General features: G+C 40.8%; 57 non-coding genes across 57 annotated transcripts; all 57 read right to left on the reverse strand.

Annotated features, from left to right (window-relative positions):
- Positions 1 to 295: 295 nt before the first annotated feature.
- TRNAF-GAA (transfer RNA phenylalanine (anticodon GAA)) lies at positions 296 to 368 on the reverse strand. Its single transcript has one exon. It is a non-coding gene; the product is annotated as a tRNA-Phe (tRNA).
- A 347-nt stretch (positions 369 to 715) lies between these two features.
- TRNAF-GAA (transfer RNA phenylalanine (anticodon GAA)) lies at positions 716 to 788 on the reverse strand. The gene has a single exon. It is a non-coding gene; the product is annotated as a tRNA-Phe (tRNA).
- A 348-nt stretch (positions 789 to 1136) lies between these two features.
- TRNAF-GAA (transfer RNA phenylalanine (anticodon GAA)) lies at positions 1137 to 1209 on the reverse strand. The gene has a single exon. It is a non-coding gene; the product is annotated as a tRNA-Phe (tRNA).
- A 347-nt stretch (positions 1210 to 1556) lies between these two features.
- TRNAF-GAA (transfer RNA phenylalanine (anticodon GAA)) lies at positions 1557 to 1629 on the reverse strand. Its single transcript has one exon. It is a non-coding gene; the product is annotated as a tRNA-Phe (tRNA).
- A 347-nt stretch (positions 1630 to 1976) lies between these two features.
- TRNAF-GAA (transfer RNA phenylalanine (anticodon GAA)) lies at positions 1977 to 2049 on the reverse strand. Its single transcript has one exon. It is a non-coding gene; the product is annotated as a tRNA-Phe (tRNA).
- A 347-nt stretch (positions 2050 to 2396) lies between these two features.
- TRNAF-GAA (transfer RNA phenylalanine (anticodon GAA)) lies at positions 2397 to 2469 on the reverse strand. The gene has a single exon. It is a non-coding gene; the product is annotated as a tRNA-Phe (tRNA).
- Positions 2470 to 2817: 348 nt separating this feature from the next.
- Positions 2818 to 2890, reverse strand: TRNAF-GAA (transfer RNA phenylalanine (anticodon GAA)). The gene has a single exon. It is a non-coding gene; the product is annotated as a tRNA-Phe (tRNA).
- Positions 2891 to 3238: 348 nt separating this feature from the next.
- Positions 3239 to 3311, reverse strand: TRNAF-GAA (transfer RNA phenylalanine (anticodon GAA)). The gene has a single exon. It is a non-coding gene; the product is annotated as a tRNA-Phe (tRNA).
- A 347-nt stretch (positions 3312 to 3658) lies between these two features.
- Positions 3659 to 3731, reverse strand: TRNAF-GAA (transfer RNA phenylalanine (anticodon GAA)). Its single transcript has one exon. It is a non-coding gene; the product is annotated as a tRNA-Phe (tRNA).
- A 348-nt stretch (positions 3732 to 4079) lies between these two features.
- On the reverse strand, positions 4080 to 4152 carry TRNAF-GAA (transfer RNA phenylalanine (anticodon GAA)). Its single transcript has one exon. It is a non-coding gene; the product is annotated as a tRNA-Phe (tRNA).
- A 347-nt stretch (positions 4153 to 4499) lies between these two features.
- On the reverse strand, positions 4500 to 4572 carry TRNAF-GAA (transfer RNA phenylalanine (anticodon GAA)). The gene has a single exon. It is a non-coding gene; the product is annotated as a tRNA-Phe (tRNA).
- A 348-nt stretch (positions 4573 to 4920) lies between these two features.
- TRNAF-GAA (transfer RNA phenylalanine (anticodon GAA)) lies at positions 4921 to 4993 on the reverse strand. The gene has a single exon. It is a non-coding gene; the product is annotated as a tRNA-Phe (tRNA).
- Positions 4994 to 5340: 347 nt separating this feature from the next.
- Positions 5341 to 5413, reverse strand: TRNAF-GAA (transfer RNA phenylalanine (anticodon GAA)). The gene has a single exon. It is a non-coding gene; the product is annotated as a tRNA-Phe (tRNA).
- A 416-nt stretch (positions 5414 to 5829) lies between these two features.
- Positions 5830 to 5902, reverse strand: TRNAF-GAA (transfer RNA phenylalanine (anticodon GAA)). The gene has a single exon. It is a non-coding gene; the product is annotated as a tRNA-Phe (tRNA).
- Positions 5903 to 6249: 347 nt separating this feature from the next.
- TRNAF-GAA (transfer RNA phenylalanine (anticodon GAA)) lies at positions 6250 to 6322 on the reverse strand. The gene has a single exon. It is a non-coding gene; the product is annotated as a tRNA-Phe (tRNA).
- A 348-nt stretch (positions 6323 to 6670) lies between these two features.
- TRNAF-GAA (transfer RNA phenylalanine (anticodon GAA)) lies at positions 6671 to 6743 on the reverse strand. The gene has a single exon. It is a non-coding gene; the product is annotated as a tRNA-Phe (tRNA).
- Positions 6744 to 7090: 347 nt separating this feature from the next.
- Positions 7091 to 7163, reverse strand: TRNAF-GAA (transfer RNA phenylalanine (anticodon GAA)). The gene has a single exon. It is a non-coding gene; the product is annotated as a tRNA-Phe (tRNA).
- A 348-nt stretch (positions 7164 to 7511) lies between these two features.
- On the reverse strand, positions 7512 to 7584 carry TRNAF-GAA (transfer RNA phenylalanine (anticodon GAA)). The gene has a single exon. It is a non-coding gene; the product is annotated as a tRNA-Phe (tRNA).
- A 347-nt stretch (positions 7585 to 7931) lies between these two features.
- Positions 7932 to 8004, reverse strand: TRNAF-GAA (transfer RNA phenylalanine (anticodon GAA)). Its single transcript has one exon. It is a non-coding gene; the product is annotated as a tRNA-Phe (tRNA).
- Positions 8005 to 8352: 348 nt separating this feature from the next.
- On the reverse strand, positions 8353 to 8425 carry TRNAF-GAA (transfer RNA phenylalanine (anticodon GAA)). The gene has a single exon. It is a non-coding gene; the product is annotated as a tRNA-Phe (tRNA).
- A 347-nt stretch (positions 8426 to 8772) lies between these two features.
- TRNAF-GAA (transfer RNA phenylalanine (anticodon GAA)) lies at positions 8773 to 8845 on the reverse strand. The gene has a single exon. It is a non-coding gene; the product is annotated as a tRNA-Phe (tRNA).
- A 347-nt stretch (positions 8846 to 9192) lies between these two features.
- On the reverse strand, positions 9193 to 9265 carry TRNAF-GAA (transfer RNA phenylalanine (anticodon GAA)). Its single transcript has one exon. It is a non-coding gene; the product is annotated as a tRNA-Phe (tRNA).
- A 347-nt stretch (positions 9266 to 9612) lies between these two features.
- On the reverse strand, positions 9613 to 9685 carry TRNAF-GAA (transfer RNA phenylalanine (anticodon GAA)). Its single transcript has one exon. It is a non-coding gene; the product is annotated as a tRNA-Phe (tRNA).
- A 348-nt stretch (positions 9686 to 10033) lies between these two features.
- TRNAF-GAA (transfer RNA phenylalanine (anticodon GAA)) lies at positions 10034 to 10106 on the reverse strand. The gene has a single exon. It is a non-coding gene; the product is annotated as a tRNA-Phe (tRNA).
- Positions 10107 to 10454: 348 nt separating this feature from the next.
- On the reverse strand, positions 10455 to 10527 carry TRNAF-GAA (transfer RNA phenylalanine (anticodon GAA)). Its single transcript has one exon. It is a non-coding gene; the product is annotated as a tRNA-Phe (tRNA).
- Positions 10528 to 10874: 347 nt separating this feature from the next.
- On the reverse strand, positions 10875 to 10947 carry TRNAF-GAA (transfer RNA phenylalanine (anticodon GAA)). The gene has a single exon. It is a non-coding gene; the product is annotated as a tRNA-Phe (tRNA).
- Positions 10948 to 11295: 348 nt separating this feature from the next.
- On the reverse strand, positions 11296 to 11368 carry TRNAF-GAA (transfer RNA phenylalanine (anticodon GAA)). Its single transcript has one exon. It is a non-coding gene; the product is annotated as a tRNA-Phe (tRNA).
- A 348-nt stretch (positions 11369 to 11716) lies between these two features.
- Positions 11717 to 11789, reverse strand: TRNAF-GAA (transfer RNA phenylalanine (anticodon GAA)). Its single transcript has one exon. It is a non-coding gene; the product is annotated as a tRNA-Phe (tRNA).
- A 348-nt stretch (positions 11790 to 12137) lies between these two features.
- Positions 12138 to 12210, reverse strand: TRNAF-GAA (transfer RNA phenylalanine (anticodon GAA)). The gene has a single exon. It is a non-coding gene; the product is annotated as a tRNA-Phe (tRNA).
- Positions 12211 to 12557: 347 nt separating this feature from the next.
- Positions 12558 to 12630, reverse strand: TRNAF-GAA (transfer RNA phenylalanine (anticodon GAA)). Its single transcript has one exon. It is a non-coding gene; the product is annotated as a tRNA-Phe (tRNA).
- Positions 12631 to 12978: 348 nt separating this feature from the next.
- TRNAF-GAA (transfer RNA phenylalanine (anticodon GAA)) lies at positions 12979 to 13051 on the reverse strand. Its single transcript has one exon. It is a non-coding gene; the product is annotated as a tRNA-Phe (tRNA).
- A 347-nt stretch (positions 13052 to 13398) lies between these two features.
- Positions 13399 to 13471, reverse strand: TRNAF-GAA (transfer RNA phenylalanine (anticodon GAA)). The gene has a single exon. It is a non-coding gene; the product is annotated as a tRNA-Phe (tRNA).
- A 348-nt stretch (positions 13472 to 13819) lies between these two features.
- On the reverse strand, positions 13820 to 13892 carry TRNAF-GAA (transfer RNA phenylalanine (anticodon GAA)). The gene has a single exon. It is a non-coding gene; the product is annotated as a tRNA-Phe (tRNA).
- A 347-nt stretch (positions 13893 to 14239) lies between these two features.
- Positions 14240 to 14312, reverse strand: TRNAF-GAA (transfer RNA phenylalanine (anticodon GAA)). The gene has a single exon. It is a non-coding gene; the product is annotated as a tRNA-Phe (tRNA).
- Positions 14313 to 14660: 348 nt separating this feature from the next.
- Positions 14661 to 14733, reverse strand: TRNAF-GAA (transfer RNA phenylalanine (anticodon GAA)). Its single transcript has one exon. It is a non-coding gene; the product is annotated as a tRNA-Phe (tRNA).
- A 347-nt stretch (positions 14734 to 15080) lies between these two features.
- Positions 15081 to 15153, reverse strand: TRNAF-GAA (transfer RNA phenylalanine (anticodon GAA)). The gene has a single exon. It is a non-coding gene; the product is annotated as a tRNA-Phe (tRNA).
- Positions 15154 to 15500: 347 nt separating this feature from the next.
- On the reverse strand, positions 15501 to 15573 carry TRNAF-GAA (transfer RNA phenylalanine (anticodon GAA)). The gene has a single exon. It is a non-coding gene; the product is annotated as a tRNA-Phe (tRNA).
- A 348-nt stretch (positions 15574 to 15921) lies between these two features.
- On the reverse strand, positions 15922 to 15994 carry TRNAF-GAA (transfer RNA phenylalanine (anticodon GAA)). Its single transcript has one exon. It is a non-coding gene; the product is annotated as a tRNA-Phe (tRNA).
- A 347-nt stretch (positions 15995 to 16341) lies between these two features.
- TRNAF-GAA (transfer RNA phenylalanine (anticodon GAA)) lies at positions 16342 to 16414 on the reverse strand. Its single transcript has one exon. It is a non-coding gene; the product is annotated as a tRNA-Phe (tRNA).
- Positions 16415 to 16761: 347 nt separating this feature from the next.
- On the reverse strand, positions 16762 to 16834 carry TRNAF-GAA (transfer RNA phenylalanine (anticodon GAA)). Its single transcript has one exon. It is a non-coding gene; the product is annotated as a tRNA-Phe (tRNA).
- A 348-nt stretch (positions 16835 to 17182) lies between these two features.
- TRNAF-GAA (transfer RNA phenylalanine (anticodon GAA)) lies at positions 17183 to 17255 on the reverse strand. Its single transcript has one exon. It is a non-coding gene; the product is annotated as a tRNA-Phe (tRNA).
- A 347-nt stretch (positions 17256 to 17602) lies between these two features.
- On the reverse strand, positions 17603 to 17675 carry TRNAF-GAA (transfer RNA phenylalanine (anticodon GAA)). Its single transcript has one exon. It is a non-coding gene; the product is annotated as a tRNA-Phe (tRNA).
- A 347-nt stretch (positions 17676 to 18022) lies between these two features.
- On the reverse strand, positions 18023 to 18095 carry TRNAF-GAA (transfer RNA phenylalanine (anticodon GAA)). Its single transcript has one exon. It is a non-coding gene; the product is annotated as a tRNA-Phe (tRNA).
- A 342-nt stretch (positions 18096 to 18437) lies between these two features.
- On the reverse strand, positions 18438 to 18510 carry TRNAF-GAA (transfer RNA phenylalanine (anticodon GAA)). Its single transcript has one exon. It is a non-coding gene; the product is annotated as a tRNA-Phe (tRNA).
- Positions 18511 to 18858: 348 nt separating this feature from the next.
- On the reverse strand, positions 18859 to 18931 carry TRNAF-GAA (transfer RNA phenylalanine (anticodon GAA)). Its single transcript has one exon. It is a non-coding gene; the product is annotated as a tRNA-Phe (tRNA).
- A 347-nt stretch (positions 18932 to 19278) lies between these two features.
- TRNAF-GAA (transfer RNA phenylalanine (anticodon GAA)) lies at positions 19279 to 19351 on the reverse strand. Its single transcript has one exon. It is a non-coding gene; the product is annotated as a tRNA-Phe (tRNA).
- Positions 19352 to 20107: 756 nt separating this feature from the next.
- Positions 20108 to 20180, reverse strand: TRNAF-GAA (transfer RNA phenylalanine (anticodon GAA)). Its single transcript has one exon. It is a non-coding gene; the product is annotated as a tRNA-Phe (tRNA).
- Positions 20181 to 20936: 756 nt separating this feature from the next.
- Positions 20937 to 21009, reverse strand: TRNAF-GAA (transfer RNA phenylalanine (anticodon GAA)). The gene has a single exon. It is a non-coding gene; the product is annotated as a tRNA-Phe (tRNA).
- A 347-nt stretch (positions 21010 to 21356) lies between these two features.
- Positions 21357 to 21429, reverse strand: TRNAF-GAA (transfer RNA phenylalanine (anticodon GAA)). The gene has a single exon. It is a non-coding gene; the product is annotated as a tRNA-Phe (tRNA).
- Positions 21430 to 21776: 347 nt separating this feature from the next.
- TRNAF-GAA (transfer RNA phenylalanine (anticodon GAA)) lies at positions 21777 to 21849 on the reverse strand. Its single transcript has one exon. It is a non-coding gene; the product is annotated as a tRNA-Phe (tRNA).
- Positions 21850 to 22196: 347 nt separating this feature from the next.
- Positions 22197 to 22269, reverse strand: TRNAF-GAA (transfer RNA phenylalanine (anticodon GAA)). The gene has a single exon. It is a non-coding gene; the product is annotated as a tRNA-Phe (tRNA).
- A 347-nt stretch (positions 22270 to 22616) lies between these two features.
- TRNAF-GAA (transfer RNA phenylalanine (anticodon GAA)) lies at positions 22617 to 22689 on the reverse strand. The gene has a single exon. It is a non-coding gene; the product is annotated as a tRNA-Phe (tRNA).
- A 347-nt stretch (positions 22690 to 23036) lies between these two features.
- TRNAF-GAA (transfer RNA phenylalanine (anticodon GAA)) lies at positions 23037 to 23109 on the reverse strand. Its single transcript has one exon. It is a non-coding gene; the product is annotated as a tRNA-Phe (tRNA).
- A 348-nt stretch (positions 23110 to 23457) lies between these two features.
- TRNAF-GAA (transfer RNA phenylalanine (anticodon GAA)) lies at positions 23458 to 23530 on the reverse strand. Its single transcript has one exon. It is a non-coding gene; the product is annotated as a tRNA-Phe (tRNA).
- A 755-nt stretch (positions 23531 to 24285) lies between these two features.
- TRNAF-GAA (transfer RNA phenylalanine (anticodon GAA)) lies at positions 24286 to 24358 on the reverse strand. Its single transcript has one exon. It is a non-coding gene; the product is annotated as a tRNA-Phe (tRNA).
- A 347-nt stretch (positions 24359 to 24705) lies between these two features.
- Positions 24706 to 24778, reverse strand: TRNAF-GAA (transfer RNA phenylalanine (anticodon GAA)). Its single transcript has one exon. It is a non-coding gene; the product is annotated as a tRNA-Phe (tRNA).
- A 348-nt stretch (positions 24779 to 25126) lies between these two features.
- Positions 25127 to 25199, reverse strand: TRNAF-GAA (transfer RNA phenylalanine (anticodon GAA)). The gene has a single exon. It is a non-coding gene; the product is annotated as a tRNA-Phe (tRNA).
- Between the last annotated feature and the right edge of the window lie 264 nt (positions 25200 to 25463).

The raw sequence follows: 25463 nt of genomic DNA on the forward strand, positions 1-25463 counted from the left end.
TCCTTTCTCACTTTTGGATGGATAAAGAGTTGCCGCAACATAATGTAAAATCGTAACACTTTAATAAAAAGGGAGCTTTTGTTACAATCAGAAATTGTAGATTAAAATAGTACTTTGACCATTAAAACTTACAGCAAGCAAGGAGAGGAAATGTGCTCAGCGGAACCCGACATTCAGCCCTGGGGAATCCAGAGACTAAACATCCGGGGAGAAGGGAAGCTTTGAGACACCCCAAAATCCCAAAGAATTTAGATTATTCTGTGACACGATTCATAGTTATAAGAAAAGTAGTACCTGCCGAAACCCGGGATTGAACCAGGGACCTTTAGATCTTCAGTCTAACGCTCTCCCAACTGAGCTATTTCGGCTTATGCACTTTAGATCTTGATATTTTTTGCGACTCCGGATCTTTACAGGCTGTCCTTTCTCACTTTTGGATGGATAAAGAGTTGCCGCAACATAATGTAAAATCGTAACACTTTAATAAAAAGGGAGCTTTTGTTACAATCAGAAATTGTAGATTAAAATAGTACTTTGACCATTAAAACGTACAGCAAGCAAGGAGAGGAAATGTGCTCAGCGGAACCCGACATTCAGCCCTGGGGAATCCAGTGACTAAACATCCGGGGAGAAGGGAAGCTTTGAGACACCCCAAAATCCCAAAGAATTTAGATTATTCTGGGACACGATTCATAGTTATTAGAAAAGTAGTACCTGCCGAAACCCAGGATCGAACCAGGGACCTGTAGATCTTCAGTCTAACGCTCTCCCAACTGAGCTATTTCGGCTTATGCACTTTAAGATCTTGATATTTTTTGCGACTCCGGATCTTTACAGGCTGTCCTTTCTCACTTTTGGATGGATAAAGAGTTGTCGCAACATAATGTAAAATCGTAACACTTTAATAAAAAGGGAGCTTTTGTTACAATCAGAAATTGTAGGTTAAAATAGTACTTTGACCATTAAAACTTACAGCAAGCAAGGAGAGGAAATGTGCTCAGCGGAACCCGACATTCAGCCCTGGGGAATCCAGAGACTAAACATCCGGGGAGAAGGGAAGCTTTGAGACACCCCAAAATCCCAAAGAATTTAGATTATTCTGTGACACTATTCATAGTTATAAGAAAAGTAGTACCTGCCGAAACCCGGGATTGAACCAGGGACCTTTAGATCTTCAGTCTAACGCTCTCCCAACTGAGCTATTTCGGCTTATGCACTTTAGATCTTGATATTTTTTGCGACTCCGGATCTTTACAGGCTGTCCTTTCTCACTTTTGGATGGATAAAGAGTTGCCGCAACATAATGTAAAATCGTAACACTTTAATAAAAAGGGAGCTTTTGTTACAATCAGAAATTGTAGATTAAAATAGTACTTTGACCATTAAAACGTACAGCAAGCAAGGAGAGGAAATGTGCTCAGCGGAACCCGACATTCAGCCCTGGGGAATCCAGTGACTAAACATCCGGGGAGAAGGGAAGCTTTGAGACACCCCAAAATCCCAAAGAATTTAGATTATTCTGGGACACGATTCATAGTTATTAGAAAAGTAGTACCTGCCGAAACCCAGGATCGAACCAGGGACCTGTAGATCTTCAGTCTAACGCTCTCCCAACTGAGCTATTTCGGCTTATGCACTTTAGATCTTGATATTTTTTGCGACTCCGGATCTTTACAGGCTGTCCTTTCTCACTTTTGGATGGATAAAGAGTTGCCGCAACATAATGTAAAATCGTAACACTTTAATAAAAAGGGAGCTTTTGTTACAATCAGAAATTGTAGATTAAAATAGTACTTTGACCATTAAAACTTACAGCAAGCAAGGAGAGGAAATGTGCTCAGCGGAACCCGACATTCAGCCCTGGGGAATCCAGAGACTAAACATCCGGGGAGAAGGGAAGCTTTGAGACACCCCAAAATCCCAAAGAATTTAGATTATTCTGTGACACGATTCATAGTTATAAGAAAAGTAGTACCTGCCGAAACCCGGGATTGAACCAGGGACCTTTAGATCTTCAGTCTAACGCTCTCCCAACTGAGCTATTTCGGCTTATGCACTTTAGATCTTGATATTTTTTGCGACTCCGGATCTTTACAGGCTGTCCTTTCTCACTTTTGGATGGATAAAGAGTTGCCGCAACATAATGTAAAATCGTAACACTTTAATAAAAAGGGAGCTTTTGTTACAATCAGAAATTGTAGATTAAAATAGTACTTTGACCATTAAAACGTACAGCAAGCAAGGAGAGGAAATGTGCTCAGCGGAACCCGACATTCAGCCCTGGGGAATCCAGTGACTAAACATCCGGGGAGAAGGGAAGCTTTGAGACACCCCAAAATCCCAAAGAATTTAGATTATTCTGGGACACGATTCATAGTTATTAGAAAAGTAGTACCTGCTGAAACCCGGGATCGAACCAGGGACCTTTAGATCTTCAGTCTAACGCTCTCCCATCTGAGCTATTTCGGCTTATGCACTTTAAGATCTTGATATTTTTTTCGACTCCGGATCTTTACAGGCTGTCCTTTCTCACTTTTGTATGGATAAAGAGTTGTCGCAACATAATGTAAAATCGTAACACTTTAATAAAAAGGGAGCTTTTGTTACAATCAGAAATTGTAGATTAAAATAGTACTTTGACCATTAAAACTTACAGCAAGCAAGGAGAGGAAATGTGCTCAGCGGAACCCGACATTCAGCCCTGGGGAATCCAGAGACTAAACATCCGGGGAGAAGGGAAGCTTTGAGACACCCCAAAATCCCAAAGAATTTAGATTATTCTGGGACACGATTCATAGTTATTAGAAAAGTAGTACCTGCCGAAACCCAGGATCGAACCAGGGACCTGTAGATCTTCAGTCTAACGCTCTCCCAACTGAGCTATTTTGGCTTATGCACTTTAAGATCTTGATATTTTTTGCGACTCCGGATCTTTACAGGCTGTCCTTTCTCACTTTTGGATGGATAAAGAGTTGTCGCAACATAATGTAAAATCTTAACACTTTAATAAAAAGGGAGCTTTTGTTACAATCAGAAATTGTAGATTAAAATAGTACTTTGACCATTAAAACTTACAGCAAGCAAGGAGAGGAAATGTGCTCAGCGGAACCCGACATTCAGCCCTGGGGAATCCAGAGACTAAACATCCGGGGAGAAGGGAAGCTTTGAGACACCCCAAAATCCCAAAGAATTTAGATTATTCTGTGACACGATTCATAGTTATAAGAAAAGTAGTACCTGCCGAAACCCGGGATCGAACCAGGGACCTTTAGATCTTCAGTCTAACGCTCTCCCAACTGAGCTATTGCGGCTTATGCACTTTAGATCTTGATATTTTTTGCGACTCCGGATCTTTACAGGCTGTCCTTTCTCACTTTTGTATGGATAAAGAGTTGTCGCAACATAATGTAAAATCGTAACACTTTAATAAAAAGGGAGCTTTTGTTACAATCAGAAATTGTAGATTAAAATAGTACTTTGACCATTAAAACTTACAGCAAGCAAGGAGAGGAAATGTGCTCAGCGGAACCCGACATTCAGCCCTGGGGAATCCATAGACTAAACATCCGGGGAGAAGGGAAGCTTTGAGACACCCCAAAATCCCAAAGAATTTAGATTATTCTGGGACACGATTCATAGTTATTAGAAAAGTAGTACCTGCTGAAACCCGGGATCGAACCAGGGACCTTTAGATCTTCAGTCTAACGCTCTCCCATCTGAGCTATTTCGGCTTATGCACTTTAAGATCTTGATATTTTTTTCGACTCCGGATCTTTACAGGCTGTCCTTTCTCACTTTTGGATGGATAAAGAGTTGTCGCAACATAATGTAAAATCGTAACACTTTAATAAAAAGGGAGCTTTTGTTACAATCAGAAATTGTAGATTAAAATAGTACTTTGACCATTAAAACTTACAGCAAGCAAGGAGAGGAAATGTGCTCAGCGGAACCCGACATTCAGCCCTGGGGAATCCAGAGACTAAACATCCGGGGAGAAGGGAAGCTTTGAGACACCCCAAAATCCCAAAGAATTTAGATTATTCTGTGACACGATTCATAGTTATAAGAAAAGTAGTACCTGCCGAAACCCGGGATCGAACCAGGGACCTTTAGATCTTCAGTCTAACGCTCTCCCAACTGAGCTATTGCGGCTTATGCACTTTAGATCTTGATATTTTTTGCGACTCCGGATCTTTACAGGCTGTCCTTTCTCACTTTTGTATGGATAAAGAGTTGTCGCAACATAATGTAAAATCGTAACACTTTAATAAAAAGGGAGCTTTTGTTACAATCAGAAATTGTAGATTAAAATAGTACTTTGACCATTAAAACTTACAGCAAGCAAGGAGAGGAAATGTGCTCAGCGGAACCCGACATTCAGCCCTGGGGAATCCAGAGACTAAACATCCGGGGAGAAGGGAAGCTTTGAGACACCCCAAAATCCCAAAGAATTTAGATTATTCTGGGACACGATTCATAGTTATTAGAAAAGTAGTACCTGCCGAAACCCAGGATCGAACCAGGGACCTGTAGATCTTCAGTCTAACGCTCTCCCAACTGAGCTATTTCGGCTTATGCACTTTAAGATCTTGATATTTTTTGCGACTCCGGATCTTTACAGGCTGTCCTTTCTCACTTTTGGATGGATAAAGAGTTGTCGCAACATAATGTAAAATCTTAACACTTTAATAAAAAGGGAGCTTTTGTTACAATCAGAAATTGTAGATTAAAATAGTACTTTGACCATTAAAACTTACAGCAAGCAAGGAGAGGAAATGTGCTCAGCGGAACCCGACATTCAGCCCTGGGGAATCCAGTGACTAAACATCCGGGGAGAAGGGAAGCTTTGAGACACCCCAAAATCCCAAAGAATTTAGATTATTCTGGGACACGATTCATAGTTATAAGAAAAGTAGTACCTGCCAAAACCCGGGATCGAACCAGGGACCTGTAGATCTTCAGTCTAACGCTCTCCCAACTGAGCTATTTCGGCTTATGCACTTTAGATCTCGATATTTTTTGCGACTCCGGATCTTTACAGGCTGTCCTTTCTCACTTTTGGATGGATAAAGAGTTGTCGCAACATAATGTAAAATCGTAACACTTTAATAAAAAGGGAGCTTTTGTTACAATCAGAAATTGTAGATTAAAATAGTACTTTGACCATTAAAACGTACAGCAAGCAAGGAGAGGAAATGTGCTCAGCGGAACCCGACATTCAGCCCTGGGGAATCCAGTGACTAAACATCCGGGGAGAAGGGAAGCTTTGAGACACCCCAAAATCCCAAAGAATTTAGATTATTCTGGGACACGATTCATAGTTATTAGAAAAGTAGTACCTGCCGAAACCCAGGATCGAACCAGGGACCTGTAGATCTTCAGTCTAACGCTCTCCCAACTGAGCTATTTCGGCTTATGCACTTTAAGATCTTGATATTTTTTGCGACTCCGGATCTTTACAGGCTGTCCTTTCTCACTTTTGGATGCACTTTAAGATCTTGATATTTTTTGCGACTCCGGATCTTTACAGGCTGTCCTTTCTCACTTTTGGATGGATAAAGAGTTGTCGCAACATAATGTAAAATCTTAACACTTTAATAAAAAGGGAGCTTTTGTTACAATCAGAAATTGTAGATTAAAATAGTACTTTGACCATTAAAACTTACAGCAAGCAAGGAGAGGAAATGTGCTCAGCGGAACCCGACATTCAGCCCTGGGGAATCCAGTGACTAAACATCCGGGGAGAAGGGAAGCTTTGAGACACCCCAAAATCCCAAAGAATTTAGATTATTCTGGGACACGATTCATAGTTATAAGAAAAGTAGTACCTGCCGAAACCCGGGATCGAACCAGGGACCTTTAGATCTTCAGTCTAACGCTCTCCCAACTGAGCTATTTCGACTTATGCACTTTAGATCTTGATATTTTTTGCGACTCCGGATCTTTACAGGCTGTCCTTTCTCACTTTTGGATGGATAAAGAGTTGCCGCAACATAATGTAAAATCGTAACACTTTAATAAAAAGGGAGCTTTTGTTACAATCAGAAATTGTAGATTAAAATAGTACTTTGACCATTAAAACTTACAGCAAGCAAGGAGAGGAAATGTGCTCAGCGGAACCCGACATTCAGCCCTGGGGAATCCAGTGACTAAACATCCGGGGAGAAGGGAAGCTTTGAGACACCCCAAAATCCCAAAGAATTTAGATTATTCTGTGACACGATTCATAGTTATAAGAAAAGTAGTACCTGCCGAAACCCGGGATTGAACCAGGGACCTTTAGATCTTCAGTCTAACGCTCTCCCAACTGAGCTATTGCGGCTTATGCACTTTAAGATCTTGATATTTTTTGCGACTCCGGATCTTTACAGGCTGTCCTTTCTCACTTTTGGATGGATAAAGAGTTGTCGCAACATAATGTAAAATCGTAACACTTTAATAAAAAGGGAGCTTTTGTTACAATCAGAAATTGTAGATTAAAATAGTACTTTGACCATTAAAACTTACAGCAAGCAAGGAGAGGAAATGTGCTCAGCGGAACCCGACATTCAGCCCTGGGGAATCCAGAGACTAAACATCCGGGGAGAAGGGAAGCTTTGAGACACCCCAAAATCCCAAAGAATTTAGATTATTCTGTGACACGATTCATAGTTATAAGAAAAGTAGTACCTGCCGAAACCCGGGATCGAACCAGGGAACTTTAGATCTTCAGTCTAACGCTCTCCCAACTGAGCTATTTCGGCTTATGCACTTTAGATCTTGATATTTTTTGCGACTCCGGATCTTTACAGGCTGTCCTTTCTCACTTTTGGATGGATAAAGAGTTGCCGCAACATAATGTAAAATCGTAACACTTTAATAAAAAGGGAGCTTTTGTTACAATCAGAAATTGTAGATTAAAATAGTACTTTGACCATTAAAACTTACAGCAAGCAAGGAGAGGAAATGTGCTCAGCGGAACCCGACATTCAGCCCTGGGGAATCCAGTGACTAAACATCCGGGGAGAAGGGAAGCTTTGAGACACCCCAAAATCCCAAAGAATTTAGATTATTCTGTGACACGATTCATAGTTATAAGAAAAGTAGTACCTGCCGAAACCCGGGATTGAACCAGGGACCTTTAGATCTTCAGTCTAACGCTCTCCCAACTGAGCTATTGCGGCTTATGCACTTTAAGATCTTGATATTTTTTGCGACTCCGGATCTTTACAGGCTGTCCTTTCTCACTTTTGGATGGATAAAGAGTTGTCGCAACATAATGTAAAATCGTAACACTTTAATAAAAAGGGAGCTTTTGTTACAATCAGAAATTGTAGATTAAAATAGTACTTTGACCATTAAAACTTACAGCAAGCAAGGAGAGGAAATGTGCTCAGCGGAACCCGACATTCAGCCCTGGGGAATCCAGAGACTAAACATCCGGGGAGAAGGGAAGCTTTGAGACACCCCAAAATCCCAAAGAATTTAGATTATTCTGTGACACGATTCATAGTTATAAGAAAAGTAGTACCTGCCGAAACCCGGGATCGAACCAGGGACCTTTAGATCTTCAGTCTAACGCTCTCCCAACTGAGCTATTTCGGCTTATGCACTTTAGATCTTGATATTTTTTGCGACTCCGGATCTTTACAGGCTGTCCTTTCTCACTTTTGGATGGATAAAGAGTTGCCGCAACATAATGTAAAATCGTAACACTTTAATAAAAAGGGAGCTTTTGTTACAATCAGAAATTGTAGATTAAAATAGTACTTTGACCATTAAAACTTACAGCAAGCAAGGAGAGGAAATGTGCTCAGCGGAACCCGACATTCAGCCCTGGGGAATCCAGAGACTAAACATCCGGGGAGAAGGGAAGCTTTGAGACACCCCAAAATCCCAAAGAATTTAGATTATTCTGTGACACGATTCATAGTTATAAGAAAAGTAGTACCTGCCGAAACCCGGGATCGAACCAGGGACCTTTAGATCTTCAGTCTAACGCTCTCCCAACTGAGCTATTTCGGCTTATGCACTTTAAGATCTTGATATTTTTTGCGACTCCGGATCTTTACAGGCTGTCCTTTCTCACTTTTGGATGGATAAAGAGTTGTCGCAACATAATGTAAAATCGTAACACTTTAATAAAAAGGGAGCTTTTGTTACAATCAGAAATTGTAGATTAAAATAGTACTTTGACCATTAAAACTTACAGCAAGCAAGGAGAGGAAATGTGCTCAGCGGAACCCGACATTCAGCCCTGGGGAATCCAGAGACTAAACATCCGGGGAGAAGGGAAGCTTTGAGACACCCCAAAATCCCAAAGAATTTAGATTATTCTGTGACACGATTCATAGTTATAAGAAAAGTAGTACCTGCCGAAACCCGGGATCGAACCAGGGACTTTTAGATCTTCAGTCTAACGCTCTCCCAACTGAGCTATTTCGGCTTATGCACTTTAGATCTTGATATTTTTTGCGACTCCGGATCTTTACAGGCTGTCCTTTCTCACTTTTGGATGGATAAAGAGTTGTCGCAACATAATGTAAAATCGTAACACTTTAATAAAAAGGGAGCTTTTGTTACAATCAGAAATTGTAGATTAAAATAGTACTTTGACCATTAAAACTTACAGCAAGCAAGGAGAGGAAATGTGCTCAGCGGAACCCGACATTCAGCCCTGGGGAATCCAGAGACTAAACATCCGGGGAGAAGGGAAGCTTTGAGACACCCCAAAATCCCAAAGAATTTAGATTATTCTGTGACACGATTCATAGTTATAAGAAAAGTAGTACCTGCCGAAACCCGGGATCGAACCAGGGACCTTTAGATCTTCAGTCTAACGCTCTCCCAACTGAGCTATTTCGGCTTATGCACTTTAGATCTTGATATTTTTTGCGACTCCGGATCTTTACAGGCTGTCCTTTCTCACTTTTGGATGGATAAAGAGTTGTCGCAACATAATGTAAAATCGTAACACTTTAATAAAAAGGGAGCTTTTGTTACAATCAGAAATTGTAGATTAAAATAGTACTTTGACCATTAAAACTTACAGCAAGCAAGGAGAGGAAATGTGCTCAGCGGAACCCGACATTCAGCCCTGGGGATTCCAGAGACTAAACATCCGGGGAGAAGGGAAGCTTTGAGACACCCCAAAATCCCAAAGAATTTAGATTATTCTGTGACACGATTCATAGTTATAAGAAAAGTAGTACCTGCCGAAACCCGGGATCGAACCAGGGACCTTTAGATCTTCAGTCTAACGCTCTCCCAACTGAGCTATTTCGGCTTATGCACTTTAGATCTTGATATTTTTTGCGACTCCGGATCTTTACAGGCTGTCCTTTCTCACTTTTGGATGGATAAAGAGTTGTCGCAACATAATGTAAAATCGTAACACTTTAATAAAAAGGGAGCTTTTGTTACAATCAGAAATTGTAGATTAAAATAGTACTTTGACCATTAAAACTTACAGCAAGCAAGGAGAGGAAATGTGCTCAGCGGAACCCGACATTCAGCCCTGGGGATTCCAGAGACTAAACATCCGGGGAGAAGGGAAGCTTTGAGACACCCCAAAATCCCAAAGAATTTAGATTATTCTGTGACACGATTCATAGTTATAAGAAAAGTAGTACCTGCCGAAAACCGGGATCGAACCAGGGACCTTTAGATCTTCAGTCTAACGCTCTCCCAACTGAGCTATTTCGGCTTATGCACTTTAAGATCTTGATATTTTTTGCGACTCCGGATCTTTACAGGCTGTCCTTTCTCACTTTTGTATGGATAAAGAGTTGTCGCAACATAATGTAAAATCGTAACACTTTAATAAAAAGGGAGCTTTTGTTACAATCAGAAATTGTAGATTAAAATAGTACTTTGACCATTAAAACTTACAGCAAGCAAGGAGAGGAAATGTGCTCAGCGGAACCCGACATTCAGCCCTGGGGAATCCAGAGACTAAACATCCGGGGAGAAGGGAAGCTTTGAGACACCCCAAAATCCCAAAGAATTTAGATTATTCTGGGACACGATTCATAGTTATTAGAAAAGTAGTACCTGCCGAAACCCAGGATCGAACCAGGGACCTGTAGATCTTCAGTCTAACGCTCTCCCAACTGAGCTATTTCGGCTTATGCACTTTAAGATCTTGATATTTTTTGCGACTCCGGATCTTTACAGGCTGTCCTTTCTCACTTTTGGATGGATAAAGAGTTGTCGCAACATAATGTAAAATCTTAACACTTTAATAAAAAGGGAGCTTTTGTTACAATCAGAAATTGTAGATTAAAATAGTACTTTGACCATTAAAACTTACAGCAAGCAAGGAGAGGAAATGTGCTCAGCGGAACCCGACATTCAGCCCTGGGGAATCCAGTGACTAAACATCCGGGGAGAAGGGAAGCTTTGAGACACCCCAAAATCCCAAAGAATTTAGATTATTCTGGGACACGATTCATAGTTATAAGAAAAGTAGTACCTGCCGAAACCCGGGATCGAACCAGGGACCTTTAGATCTTCAGTCTAACGCTCTCCCAACTGAGCTATTTCGGCTTATGCACTTTAGATCTTGATATTTTTTGCGACTCCGGATCTTTACAGGCTGTCCTTTCTCACTTTTGGATGGATAAAGAGTTGCCGCAACATAATGTAAAATCGTAACACTTTAATAAAAAGGGAGCTTTTGTTACAATCAGAAATTGTAGATTAAAATAGTACTTTGACCATTAAAACTTACAGCAAGCAAGGAGAGGAAATGTGCTCAGCGGAACCCGACATTCAGCCCTGGGGAATCCAGTGACTAAACATCCGGGGAGAAGGGAAGCTTTGAGACACCCCAAAATCCCAAAGAATTTAGATTATTCTGGGACACGATTCATAGTTATTAGAAAAGTAGTACCTGCCGAAACCCGGGATCGAACCAGGGACCTTTAGATCTTCAGTCTAACGCTCTCCCAACTGAGCTATTTCGGCTTATGCACTTTAAGATCTTGATATTTTTTGCGACTCCGGATCTTTACAGGCTGTCCTTTCTCACTTTTGGATGGATAAAGAGTTGTCGCAACATAATGTAAAATCGTAACACTTTAATAAAAAGGGAGCTTTTGTTACAATCAGAAATTGTAGATTAAAATAGTACTTTGACCATTAAAACTTACAGCAAGCAAGGAGAGGAAATGTGCTCAGCGGAACCCGACATTCAGCCCTGGGGATTCCAGAGACTAAACATCCGGGGAGAAGGGAAGCTTTGAGACACCCCAAAATCCCAAAGAATTTAGATTATTCTGTGACACGATTCATAGTTATAAGAAAAGTAGTACCTGCCGAAAACCGGGATCGAACCAGGGACCTTTAGATCTTCAGTCTAACGCTCTCCCAACTGAGCTATTTCGGCTTATGCACTTTAAGATCTTGATATTTTTTGCGACTCCGGATCTTTACAGGCTGTCCTTTCTCACTTTTGTATGGATAAAGAGTTGTCGCAACATAATGTAAAATCGTAACACTTTAATAAAAAGGGAGCTTTTGTTACAATCAGAAATTGTAGATTAAAATAGTACTTTGACCATTAAAACTTACAGCAAGCAAGGAGAGGAAATGTGCTCAGCGGAACCCGACATTCAGCCCTGGGGAATCCAGAGACTAAACATCCGGGGAGAAGGGAAGCTTTGAGACACCCCAAAATCCCAAAGAATTTAGATTATTCTGGGACACGATTCATAGTTATTAGAAAAGTAGTACCTGCCGAAACCCAGGATCGAACCAGGGACCTGTAGATCTTCAGTCTAACGCTCTCCCAACTGAGCTATTTCGGCTTATGCACTTTAAGATCTTGATATTTTTTGCGACTCCGGATCTTTACAGGCTGTCCTTTCTCACTTTTGGATGGATAAAGAGTTGTCGCAACATAATGTAAAATCTTAACACTTTAATAAAAAGGGAGCTTTTGTTACAATCAGAAATTGTAGATTAAAATAGTACTTTGACCATTAAAACTTACAGCAAGCAAGGAGAGGAAATGTGCTCAGCGGAACCCGACATTCAGCCCTGGGGAATCCAGTGACTAAACATCCGGGGAGAAGGGAAGCTTTGAGACACCCCAAAATCCCAAAGAATTTAGATTATTCTGGGACACGATTCATAGTTATAAGAAAAGTAGTACCTGCCGAAACCCGGGATCGAACCAGGGACCTTTAGATCTTCAGTCTAACGCTCTCCCAACTGAGCTATTTCGGCTTATGCACTTTAGATCTTGATATTTTTTGCGACTCCGGATCTTTACAGGCTGTCCTTTCTCACTTTTGGATGGATAAAGAGTTGCCGCAACATAATGTAAAATCGTAACACTTTAATAAAAAGGGAGCTTTTGTTACAATCAGAAATTGTAGATTAAAATAGTACTTTGACCATTAAAACTTACAGCAAGCAAGGAGAGGAAATGTGCTCAGCGGAACCCGACATTCAGCCCTGGGGAATCCAGTGACTAAACATCCGGGGAGAAGGGAAGCTTTGAGACACCCCAAAATCCCAAAGAATTTAGATTATTCTGGGACACGATTCATAGTTATTAGAAAAGTAGTACCTGCCGAAACCCGGGATCGAACCAGGGACCTTTAGATCTTCAGTCTAACGCTCTCCCAACTGAGCTATTTCGGCTTATGCACTTTAAGATCTTGATATTTTTTGCGACTCCGGATCTTTACAGGCTGTCCTTTCTCACTTTTGGATGGATAAAGAGTTGTCGCAACATAATGTAAAATCGTAACACTTTAATAAAAAGGGAGCTTTTGTTACAATCAGAAATTGTAGATTAAAATAGTACTTTGACCATTAAAACTTACAGCAAGCAAGGAGAGGAAATGTGCTCAGCGGAACCCGACATTCAGCCCTGGGGAATCCAGAGACTAAACATCCGGGGAGAAGGGAAGCTTTGAGACACCCCAAAATCCCAAAGAATTTAGATTATTCTGTGACACGATTCATAGTTATAAGAAAAGTAGTACCTGCCGAAACCCGGGATCGAACCAGGGACCTTTAGATCTTCAGTCTAACGCTCTCCCAACTGAGCTATTTCGGCTTATGCACTTTAGATCTTGATATTTTTTGCGACTCCGGATCTTTACAGGCTGTCCTTTCTCACTTTTGGATGGATAAAGAGTTGCCGCAACATAATGTAAAATCGTAACACTTTAATAAAAAGGGAGCTTTTGTTACAATCAGAAATTGTAGATTAAAATAGTACTTTGACCATTAAAACTTACAGCAAGCAAGGAGAGGAAATGTGCTCAGCGGAACCCGACATTCAGCCCTGGGGAATCCAGAGACTAAACATCCGGGGAGAAGGGAAGCTTTGAGACACCCCAAAATCCCAAAGAATTTAGATTATTCTGTGACACGATTCATAGTTATAAGAAAAGTAGTACCTGCCGAAACCCGGGATCGAACCAGGGACCTTTAGATCTTCAGTCTAACGCTCTCCCAACTGAGCTATTTCGGCTTATGCACTTTAAGATCTTGATATTTTTTGCGACTCCGGATCTTTACAGGCTGTCCTTTCTCACTTTTGGATGGATAAAGAGTTGTCGCAACATAATGTAAAATCGTAACACTTTAATAAAAAGGGAGCTTTTGTTACAATCAGAAATTGTAGATTAAAATAGTACTTTGACCATTAAAACTTACAGCAAGCAAGGAGAGGAAATGTGCTCAGCGGAACCCGACATTCAGCCCTGGGGAATCCAGAGACTAAACATCCGGGGAGAAGGGAAGCTTTGAGACACCCCAAAATCCCAAAGAATTTAGATTATTCTGTGACACGATTCATAGTTATAAGAAAAGTAGTACCTGCCGAAACCCGGGATCGAACCAGGGACCTTTAGATCTTCAGTCTAACGCTCTCCCAACTGAGCTATTTCGGCTTATGCACTTTAGATCTTGATATTTTTTGCGACTCCGGATCTTTACAGGCTGTCCTTTCTCACTTTTGGATGGATAAAGAGTTGCCGCAACATAATGTAAAATCGTAACACTTTAATAAAAAGGGAGCTTTTGTTACAATCAGAAATTGTAGATTAAAATAGTACTTTGACCATTAAAACTTACAGCAAGCAAGGAGAGGAAATGTGCTCAGCGGAACCCGACATTCAGCCCTGGGGAATCCAGAGACTAAACATCCGGGGAGAAGGGAAGCTTTGAGACACCCCAAAATCCCAAAGAATTTAGATTATTCTGTGACACGATTCATAGTTATAAGAAAAGTAGTACCTGCCGAAACCCGGGATCGAACCAGGGACCTTTAGATCTTCAGTCTAACGCTCTCCCAACTGAGCTATTTCGGCTTATGCACTTTAAGATCTTGATATTTTTTGCGACTCCGGATCTTTACAGGCTGTCCTTTCTCACTTTTGGATGGATAAAGAGTTGTCGCAACATAATGTAAAATCGTAACACTTTAATAAAAAGGGAGCTTTTGTTACAATCAGAAATTGTAGATTAAAATAGTACTTTGACCATTAAAACTTACAGCAAGCAAGGAGAGGAAATGTGCTCAGCGGAACCCGACATTCAGCCCTGGGGAATCCAGAGACTAAACATCCGGGGAGAAGGGAAGCTTTGAGACACCCCAAAATCCCAAAGAATTTAGATTATTCTGTGACACGATTCATAGTTATAAGAAAAGTAGTACCTGCCGAAACCCGGGATCGAACCAGGGACTTTTAGATCTTCAGTCTAACGCTCTCCCAACTGAGCTATTTCGGCTTATGCACTTTAGATCTTGATATTTTTTGCGACTCCGGATCTTTACAGGCTGTCCTTTCTCACTTTTGGATGGATAAAGAGTTGTCGCAACATAATGTAAAATCGTAACACTTTAATAAAAAGGGAGCTTTTGTTACAATCAGAAATTGTAGATTAAAATAGTACTTTGACCATTAAAACTTACAGCAAGCAAGGAGAGGAAATGTGCTCAGCGGAACCCGACATTCAGCCCTGGGGAATCCAGAGACTAAACATCCGGGGAGAAGGGAAGCTTTGAGACACCCCAAAATCCCAAAGAATTTAGATTATTCTGTGACACGATTCATAGTTATAAGAAAAGTAGTACCTGCCGAAACCCGGGATCGAACCAGGGACCTTTAGATCTTCAGTCTAACGCTCTCCCAACTGAGCTATTTCAGCTTATGCACTTTAGATCTTGATATTTTTTGCGACTCCGGATCTTTACAGGCTGTCCTTTCTCACTTTTGGATGGATAAAGAGTTGCCGCAACATAATGTAAAATCGTAACACTTTAATAAAAAGGGAGCTTTTGTTACAATCAGAAATTGTAGATTAAAATAGTACTTTGACCATTAAAACTTACAGCAAGCAAGGAGAGGAAATGTGCTCAGCGGAACCCGACATTCAGCCCTGGGGAATCCAGAGACTAAACATCCGGGGAGAAGGGAAGCTTTGAGACACCCCAAAATCCCAAAGAATTTAGATTATTCTGTGACACGATTCATAGTTATAAGAAAAGTAGTACCTGCCGAAACCCGGGATCGAACCAGGGACCTTTAGATCTTCAGTCTAACGCTCTCCCAACTGAGCTATTTCGGCTTATGCACTTTAAGATCTTGATATTTTTTGCGACTCCGGATCTTTACAGGCTGTCCTTTCTCACTTTTGGATGGATAAAGAGTTGTCGCAACATAATGTAAAATCGTAACACTTTAATAAAAAGGGAGCTTTTGTTACAATCAGAAATTGTAGATTAAAATAGTACTTTGACCATTAAAACTTACAGCAAGCAAGGAGAGGAAATGTGCTCAGCGGAACCCGACATTCAGCCCTGGGGAATCCAGAGACTAAACATCCGGGGAGAAGGGAAGCTTTGAGACACCCCAAAATCCCAAAGAATTTAGATTATTCTGTGACACGATTCATAGTTATAAGAAAAGTAGTACCTGCCGAAACCCGGGATCGAACCAGGGACTTTTAGATCTTCAGTCTAACGCTCTCCCAACTGAGCTATTTCGGCTTATGCACTTTAGATCTTGATATTTTTTGCGACTCCGGATCTTTACAGGCTGTCCTTTCTCACTTTTGGATGGATAAAGAGTTGTCGCAACATAATGTAAAATCGTAACACTTTAATAAAAAGGGAGCTTTTGTTACAATCAGAAATTGTAGATTAAAATAGTACTTTGACCATTAAAACTTACAGCAAGCAAGGAGAGGAAATGTGCTCAGCGGAACCCGACATTCAGCCCTGGGGAATCCAGAGACTAAACATCCGGGGAGAAGGGAAGCTTTGAGACACCCCAAAATCCCAAAGAATTTAGATTATTCTGTGTCACGATTCATAGTTATAAGAAAAGTAGTACCTGCCGAAACCCGGGATCGAACCAGGGACCTTTAGATCTTCAGTCTAACGCTCTCCCAACTGAGCTATTTCAGCTTATGCACTTTAGATCTTGATATTTTTTGCGACTCCGGATCTTTACAGGCTGTCCTTTCTCACTTTTGGATGGATAAAGAGTTGTCGCAACATAATGTAAAATCGTAACACTTTAATAAAAAGGGAGCTTTTGTTACAATCAGAAATTGTAGATTAAAATAGTACTTTGACCATTAAAACTTACAGCAAGCAAGGAGAGGAAATGTGCTCAGCGGAACCCGACATTCAGCCCTGGGGATTCCAGAGACTAAACATCCGGGGAGAAGGGAAGCTTTGAGACACCCCAAAATCCCAAAGAATTTAGATTATTCTGTGACACGATTCATAGTTATAAGAAAAGTAGTACCTGCCGAAACCCGGGATCGAACCAGGGACCTTTAGATCTTCAGTCTAACGCTCTCCCAACTGAGCTATTTCAGCTTATGCACTTTAAGATCTTGATATTTTTTGCGACTCCGGATCTTTACAGGCTGTCCTTTCTCACTTTTGGATGGATAAAGAGTTGTCGCAACATAATGTAAAATCGTAACACTTTAATAAAAAGGGAGCTTTTGTTACAATCAGAAATTGTAGATTAAAATAGTACTTTGACCATTAAAACTTACAGCAAGCAAGGAGAGGAAATGTGCTCAGCGGAACCCGACATTCAGCCCTGGGGAATCCAGAGACTAAACATCCGGGGAGAAGGGAAGCTTTGAGACACCCCAAAATCCCAAAGAATTTAGATTATTCTGTGACACGATTCATAGTTATAAGAAAAGTAGTACCTGCCGAAACCCGGGATCGAACCAGGGACTTTTAGATCTTCAGTCTAACGCTCTCCCAACTGAGCTATTTCGGCTTATGCACTTTAGATCTTGATATTTTTTGCGACTCCGGATCTTTACAGGCTGTCCTTTCTCACTTTTGGATGGATAAAGAGTTGTCGCAACATAATGTAAAATCGTAACACTTTAATAAAAAGGGAGCTTTTGTTACAATCAGAAATTGTAGATTAAAATAGTACTTTGACCATTAAAACTTACAGCAAGCAAGGAGAGGAAATGTGCTCAGCGGAACCCGACATTCAGCCCTGGGGAATCCAGAGACTAAACATCCGGGGAGAAGGGAAGCTTTGAGACACCCCAAAATCCCAAAGAATTTAGATTATTCTGTGACACGATTCATAGTTATAAGAAAAGTAGTACCTGCCGAAACCCGGGATCGAACCAGGGACCTTTAGATCTTCAGTCTAACGCTCTCCCAACTGAGCTATTTCGGCTTATGCACTTTAGATCTTGATATTTTTTGCGACTCCGGATCTTTACAGGCTGTCCTTTCTCACTTTTGGATGGATAAAGAGTTGTCGCAACATAATGTAAAATCGTAACACTTTAATAAAAAGGGAGCTTTTGTTACAATCAGAAATTGTAGATTAAAATAGTACTTTGACCATTAAAACTTACAGCAAGCAAGGAGAGGAAATGTGCTCAGCGGAACCCGACATTCAGCCCTGGGGATTCCAGAGACTAAACATCCGGGGAGAAGGGAAGCTTTGAGACACCCCAAAATCCCAAAGAATTTAGATTATTCTGTGACACGATTCATAGTTATAAGAAAAGTAGTACCTGCCGAAACCCGGGATCGAACCAGGGACCTTTAGATCTTCAGTCTAACGCTCTCCCAACTGAGCTATTTCGGCTTATGCACTTTAGATCTTGATATTTTTTGCGACTCCGGATCTTTACAGGCTTTCTCACTTTTGGATGGATAAAGAGTTGTCGCAACATAATGTAAAATCGTAACACTTTAATAAAAAGGGAGCTTTTGTTACAATCAGAAATTGTAGATTAAAATAGTACTTTGACCATTAAAACTTACAGCAAGCAAGGAGAGGAAATGTGCTCAGCGGAACCCGACATTCAGCCCTGGGGATTCCAGAGACTAAACATCCGGGGAGAAGGGAAGCTTTGAGACACCCCAAAATCCCAAAGAATTTAGATTATTCTGTGACACGATTCATAGTTATAAGAAAAGTAGTACCTGCCGAAAACCGGGATCGAACCAGGGACCTTTAGATCTTCAGTCTAACGCTCTCCCAACTGAGCTATTTCGGCTTATGCACTTTAAGATCTTGATATTTTTTGCGACTCCGGATCTTTACAGGCTGTCCTTTCTCACTTTTGGATGGATAAAGAGTTGTCGCAACATAATGTAAAATCGTAACACTTTAATAAAAAGGGAGCTTTTGTTACAATCAGAAATTGTAGATTAAAATAGTACTTTGACCATTAAAACTTACAGCAAGCAAGGAGAGGAAATGTGCTCAGCGGAACCCGACATTCAGCCCTGGGGAATCCAGAGACTAAACATCCGGGGAGAAGGGAAGCTTTGAGACACCCCAAAATCCCAAAGAATTTAGATTATTCTGTGACACGATTCATAGTTATAAGAAAAGTAGTACCTGCCGAAACCAGGGATCGAACCAGGGACCTTTAGATCTTCAGTCTAACGCTCTCCCAACTGAGCTATTTCGGCTTATGCACTTTAGATCTTGATATTTTTTGTGATTCCGGATCTTTACAGGCTGTCCTTTCTCACTTTTGGATGGATAAAGAGTTGTCGCAACATAATGTAAAATCGTAACACTTTAATAAAAAGGGAGCTTTTGTTACAATCAGAAATTGTAGATTAAAATAGTACTTTGACCATTAAAACTTACAGCAAGCAAGGAGAGGAAATGTGCTCAGCGGAACCCGACATTCAGCCCTGGGGAATCCAGAGACTAAACATCCGGGGAGAAGGGAAGCTTTGAGACACCCCAAAATCCCAAAGAATTTAGATTATTCTGTGACACGATTCATAGTTATAAGAAAAGTAGTACCTGCCGAAACCCGGGATCGAACCAGGGACCTTTAGATCTTCAGTCTAACGCTCTCCCAACTGAGCTATTTCGGCTTATGCACTTTAGATCTTGATATTTTTTGCGACTCCGGATCTTTACAGGCTGTCCTTTCTCACTTTTGGATGGATAAAGAGTTGTCGCAACATAATGTAAAATCGTAACACTTTAATAAAAAGGGAGCTTTTGTTACAATCAGAAATTGTAGATTAAAATAGTACTTTGACCATTAAAACTTACAGCAAGCAAGGAGAGGAAATGTGCTCAGCGGAACCCGACATTCAGCCCTGGGGATTCCAGAGACTAAACATCCGGGGAGAAGGGAAGCTTTGAGACACCCCAAAATCCCAAAGAATTTAGATTATTCTGTGACACGATTCATAGTTATAAGAAAAGTAGTACCTGCCGAAACCCGGGACCTTTAGATCTTCAGTCTAACGCTCTCCCAACTGAGCTATTTCGGCTTATGCACTTTAAGATCTTGATATTTTTTGCGACTCCGGATCTTTACAGGCTGTCCTTTCTCACTTTTGGATGGATAAAGAGTTGTCGCAACATAATGTAAAATCGTAACACTTTAATAAAAAGGGAGCTTTTGTTACAATCAGAAATTGTAGATTAAAATAGTACTTTGACCATTAAAACTTACAGCAAGCAAGGAGAGGAAATGTGCTCAGCGGAACCCGACATTCAGCCCTGGGGATTCCAGAGACTAAACATCCGGGGAGAAGGGAAGCTTTGAGACACCCCAAAATCCCAAAGAATTTAGATTATTCTGTGACACGATTCATAGTTATAAGAAAAGTAGTACCTGCCGAAAACCGGGATCGAACCAGGGACCTTTAGATCTTCAGTCTAACGCTCTCCCAACTGAGCTATTTCGGCTTATGCACTTTAAGATCTTGATATTTTTTGCGACTCCGGATCTTTACAGGCTGTCCTTTCTCACTTTTGGATGGATAAAGAGTTGTCGCAACATAATGTAAAATCGTAACACTTTAATAAAAAGGGAGCTTTTGTTACAATCAGAAATTGTAGATTAAAATAGTACTTTGACCATTAAAACTTACAGCAAGCAAGGAGAGGAAATGTGCTCAGCGGAACCCGACATTCAGCCCTGGGGAATCCAGAGACTAAACATCCGGGGAGAAGGGAAGCTTTGAGACACCCCAAAATCCCAAAGAATTTAGATTATTCTGTGACACGATTCATAGTTATAAGAAAAGTAGTACCTGCCGAAACCAGGGATCTTTAGATCTTCAGTCTAACGCTCTCCCAACTGAGCTATTTCGGCTTATGCACTTTAGATCTTGATATTTTTTGTGACTCCGGATCTTTACAGGCTGTCCTTTCTCACTTTTGGATGGATAAAGAGTTGTCGCAACATAATGTAAAATCGTAACACTTTAATAAAAAGGGAGCTTTTGTTACAATCAGAAATTGTAGATTAAAATAGTACTTTGAACATTAAAACTTACAGCAAGCAAGGAGAGGAAATGTGCTCAGCGGAACCCGACATTCAGCCCTGGGGAATCCAGAGACTAAACATCCGGGGAGAAGGGAAGCTTTGAGACACCCCAAAATCCCAAAGAATTTAGATTATTCTGTGACACGATTCATAGTTATAAGAAAAGTAGTACCTGCCGAAACCCGGGATCGAACCAGGGACCTTTAGATCTTCAGTCTAACGCTCTCCCAACTGAGCTATTTCGGCTTATGCACTTTAGATCTTGATATTTTTTGCGACTCCGGATCTTTACAGGCTGTCCTTTCTCACTTTTGGATGGATAAAGAGTTGTCGCAACATAATGTAAAATCGTAACACTTTAATAAAAAGGGAGCTTTTGTTACAATCAGAAATTGTAGATTAAAATAGTACTTTGACCATTAAAACTTACAGCAAGCAAGGAGAGGAAATGTGCTCAGCGGAACCCGACATTCAGCCCTGGGGATTCCAGAGACTAAACATCCGGGGAGAAGGGAAGCTTTGAGACACCCCAAAATCCCAAAGAATTTAGATTATTCTGTGACACGATTCATAGTTATAAGAAAAGTAGTACCTGCCGAAACCCGGGATCGAACCAGGGACCTTTAGATCTTCAGTCTAACGCTCTCCCAACTGAGCTATTTCGGCTTATGCACTTTAGATCTTGATATTTTTTGCGACTCCGGATCTTTACAGGCTGTCCTTTCTCACTTTTGGATGGATAAAGAGTTGTCGCAACATAATGTAAAATCGTAACACTTTAATAAAAAGGGAGCTTTTGTTACAATCAGAAATTGTAGATTAAAATAGTACTTTGACCATTAAAACTTACAGCAAGCAAGGAGAGGAAATGTGCTCAGCGGAACCCGACATTCAGCCCTGGGGATTCCAGAGACTAAACATCCGGGGAGAAGGGAAGCTTTGAGACACCCCAAAATCCCAAAGAATTTAGATTATTCTGTGACACGATTCATAGTTATAAGAAAAGTAGTACCTGCCGAAACCCGGGATCGAACCAGGGACCTTTAGATCTTCAGTCTAACGCTCTCCCAACTGAGCTATTTCGGCTTATGCACTTTAGATCTTGATATTTTTTGCGACTCCGGATCTTTACAGGCTGTCCTTTCTCACTTTTGGATGGATAAAGAGTTGTCGCAACATAATGTAAAATCGTAACACTTTAATAAAAAGGGAGCTTTTGTTACAATCAGAAATTGTAGATTAAAATAGTACTTTGACCATTAAAACTTACAGCAAGCAAGGAGAGGAAATGTGCTCAGCGGAACCCGACATTCAGCCCTGGGGAATCCAGAGACTAAACATCCGGGGAGAAGGGAAGCTTTGAGACACCCCAAAATCCCAAAGAATTTAGATTATTCTGTGATACGATTCATAGTTATAAGAAAAGTAGTACCTGCCGAAACCAGGGATCGAACAAGGGACCTTTAGATCTTCAGTCTAACGCTCTCCCAACTGAGCTATTTCGGCTTATGCACTTTAGATCTTGATATTTTTTGCGACTCCGGATCTTTACAGGCTGTCCTTTCTCACTTTTGGATGGATAAAGAGTTGTCGCAACATAATGTAAAATCGTAACACTTTAATAAAAAGGGAGCTTTTGTTACAATCAGAAATTGTAGATTAAAATAGTACTTTGACCATTAAAACTTACAGCAAGCAAGGAGAGGAAATGTGCTCAGCGGAACCCGACATTCAGCCCTGGGGAATCCAGAGACTAAACATCCGGGGAGAAGGGAAGCTTTGAGACACCCCAAAATCCCAAAGAATTTAGATTATTCTGTGACACGATTCATAGTTATAAGAAAAGTAGTACCTGCCGAAACCCGGGATCGAACCAGGGACCTTTAGATCTTCAGTCTCACGCTCTCCCAACTGAGCTATTTCGGCTTATGCACTTTAGATCTTGATATTTTTTGCGACTCCGGATCTTTACAGGCTGTCCTTTCTCACTTTTGGATGGATAAAGAGTTGTCGCAACATAATGTAAAATCTTAACACTTTAATAAAAAGGGAGCTTTTGTTACAATCAGAAATTGTAGATTAAAATAGTACTTTGACCATTAAAACTTACAGCAAGCAAGGAGAGGAAATGTGCTCAGCGGAACCCGACATTCAGCCCTGGGGAATCCAGTGACTAAACATCCGGGGAGAAGGGAAGCTTTGAGACACCCCAAAATCCCAAAGAATTTAGATTATTCTGGGACACGATTCATAGTTATTAGAAAAGTAGTACCTGCCGAAACCCAGGATCGAACCAGGGACCTTTAGATCTTCAGTCTAACGCTCTCCCAACTGAGCTATTTCGGCTTATGCACTTTAAGATCTTGATATTTTTTGCGACTCTGGATCTTTACAGGCTGTCCTTTCTCACTTTTGGATGGATAAAGAGTTGTCGCAACATAATGTAAAATCGTAACACTTTAATAAAAAGGGAGCTTTTGTTACAATCAGAAATTGTAGATTAAAATAGTACTTTGACCATTAAAACTTACAGCAAGCAAGGAGAGGAAATGTGCTCAGCGGAACCCGACATTCAGCCCTGGGGAATCCAGAGACTAAACATCCGGGGAGAAGGGAAGCTTTGAGACACCCCAAAATCCCAAAGAATTAAGATTATTCTGTGACACGATTCATAGTTATAAGAAAAGTAGTACCTGCCGAAACCAGGGATCGAACCAGGGACCTTTAGATCTTCAGTCTAACGCTCTCCCAACTGAGCTATTTCGGCTTATGCACTTTAGATCTTGATATTTTTTGTGACTCCGGATCTTTACAGGCTGTCCTTTCTCACTTTTGGATGGATAAAGAGTTGTCGCAACATAATGTAAAATCGTAACACTTTAATAAAAAGGGAGCTTTTGTTACAATCAGAAATTGTAGATTAAAATAGTACTTTGACCATTAAAACTTACAGCAAGCAAGGAGAGGAAATGTGCTCAGCGGAACCCGACATTCAGCCCTGGGGAATCCAGAGACTAAACATCCGGGGAGAAGGGAAGCTTTGAGACACCCCAAAATCCCAAAGAATTTAGATTATTCTGTGACACGATTCATAGTTATAAGAAAAGTAGTACCTGCCGAAACCAGGGATCTTTAGATCTTCAGTCTAACGCTCTCCCAACTGAGCTATTTCGGCTTATGCACTTTAGATCTTGATATTTTTTGCGACTCCGGATCTTTACAGGCTGTCCTTTCTCACTTTTGGATGGATAAAGAGTTGTCGCAACATAATGTAAAATCGTAACACTTTAATAAAAAGGGAGCTTTTGTTACAATCAGAAATTGTAGATTAAAATAGTACTTTGACCATTAAAACTTACAGCAAGCAAGGAGAGGAAATGTGCTCAGCGGAACCCGACATTCAGCCCTGGGGAATCCAGAGACTAAACATCCGGGGAGAAGGGAAGCTTTGAGACACCCCAAAATCCCAAAGAATTTAGATTATTCTGTGACACGATTCATAGTTATAAGAAAAGTAGTACCTGCCGAAACCCGGGATCGAACCAGGGACCTTTAGATCTTCAGTCTCACGCTCTCCCAACTGAGCTATTTCGGCTTATGCACTTTAGATCTTGATATTTTTTGCGACTCCGGATCTTTACAGGCTGTCCTTTCTCACTTTTGGATGGATAAAGAGTTGTCGCAACATAATGTAAAATCTTAACACTTTAATAAAAAGGGAGCTTTTGTTACAATCAGAAATTGTAGATTAAAATAGTACTTTGACCATTAAAACTTACAGCAAGCAAGGAGAGGAAATGTGCTCAGCGGAACCCGACATTCAGCCCTGGGGAATCCAGTGACTAAACATCCGGGGAGAAGGGAAGCTTTGAGACACCCCAAAATCCCAAAGAATTTAGATTATTCTGGGACACGATTCATAGTTATTAGAAAAGTAGTACCTGCCGAAACCCAGGATCGAACCAGGGACCTTTAGATCTTCAGTCTAACGCTCTCCCAACTGAGCTATTTCGGCTTATGCACTTTAAGATCTTGATATTTTTTGCGACTCTGGATCTTTACAGGCTGTCCTTTCTCACTTTTGGATGGATAAAGAGTTGTCGCAACATAATGTAAAATCGTAACACTTTAATAAAAAGGGAGCTTTTGTTACAATCAGAAATTGTAGATTAAAATAGTACTTTGACCATTAAAACTTACAGCAAGCAAGGAGAGGAAATGTGCTCAGCGGAACCCGACATTCAGCCCTGGGGAATCCAGAGACTAAACATCCGGGGAGAAGGGAAGCTTTGAGACACCCCAAAATCCCAAAGAATTAAGATTATTCTGTGACACGATTCATAGTTATAAGAAAAGTAGTACCTGCCGAAACCAGGGATCGAACCAGGGACCTTTAGATCTTCAGTCTAACGCTCTCCCAACTGAGCTATTTCGGCTTATGCACTTTAGATCTTGATATTTTTTGTGACTCCGGATCTTTACAGGCTGTCCTTTCTCACTTTTGGATGGATAAAGAGTTGTCGCAACATAATGTAAAATCGTAACACTTTAATAAAAAGGGAGCTTTTGTTACAATCAGAAATTGTAGATTAAAATAGTACTTTGACCATTAAAACTTACAGCAAGCAAGGAGAGGAAATGTGCTCAGCGGAACCCGACATTCAGCCCTGGGGAATCCAGAGACTAAACATCCGGGGAGA

The sequence above is a fragment of the Rhinoderma darwinii genome, unplaced genomic scaffold (assembly GCF_050947455.1).
Source record: "Rhinoderma darwinii isolate aRhiDar2 unplaced genomic scaffold, aRhiDar2.hap1 Scaffold_443, whole genome shotgun sequence".
Taxonomy (NCBI): domain Eukaryota; kingdom Metazoa; phylum Chordata; class Amphibia; order Anura; family Rhinodermatidae; genus Rhinoderma; species Rhinoderma darwinii.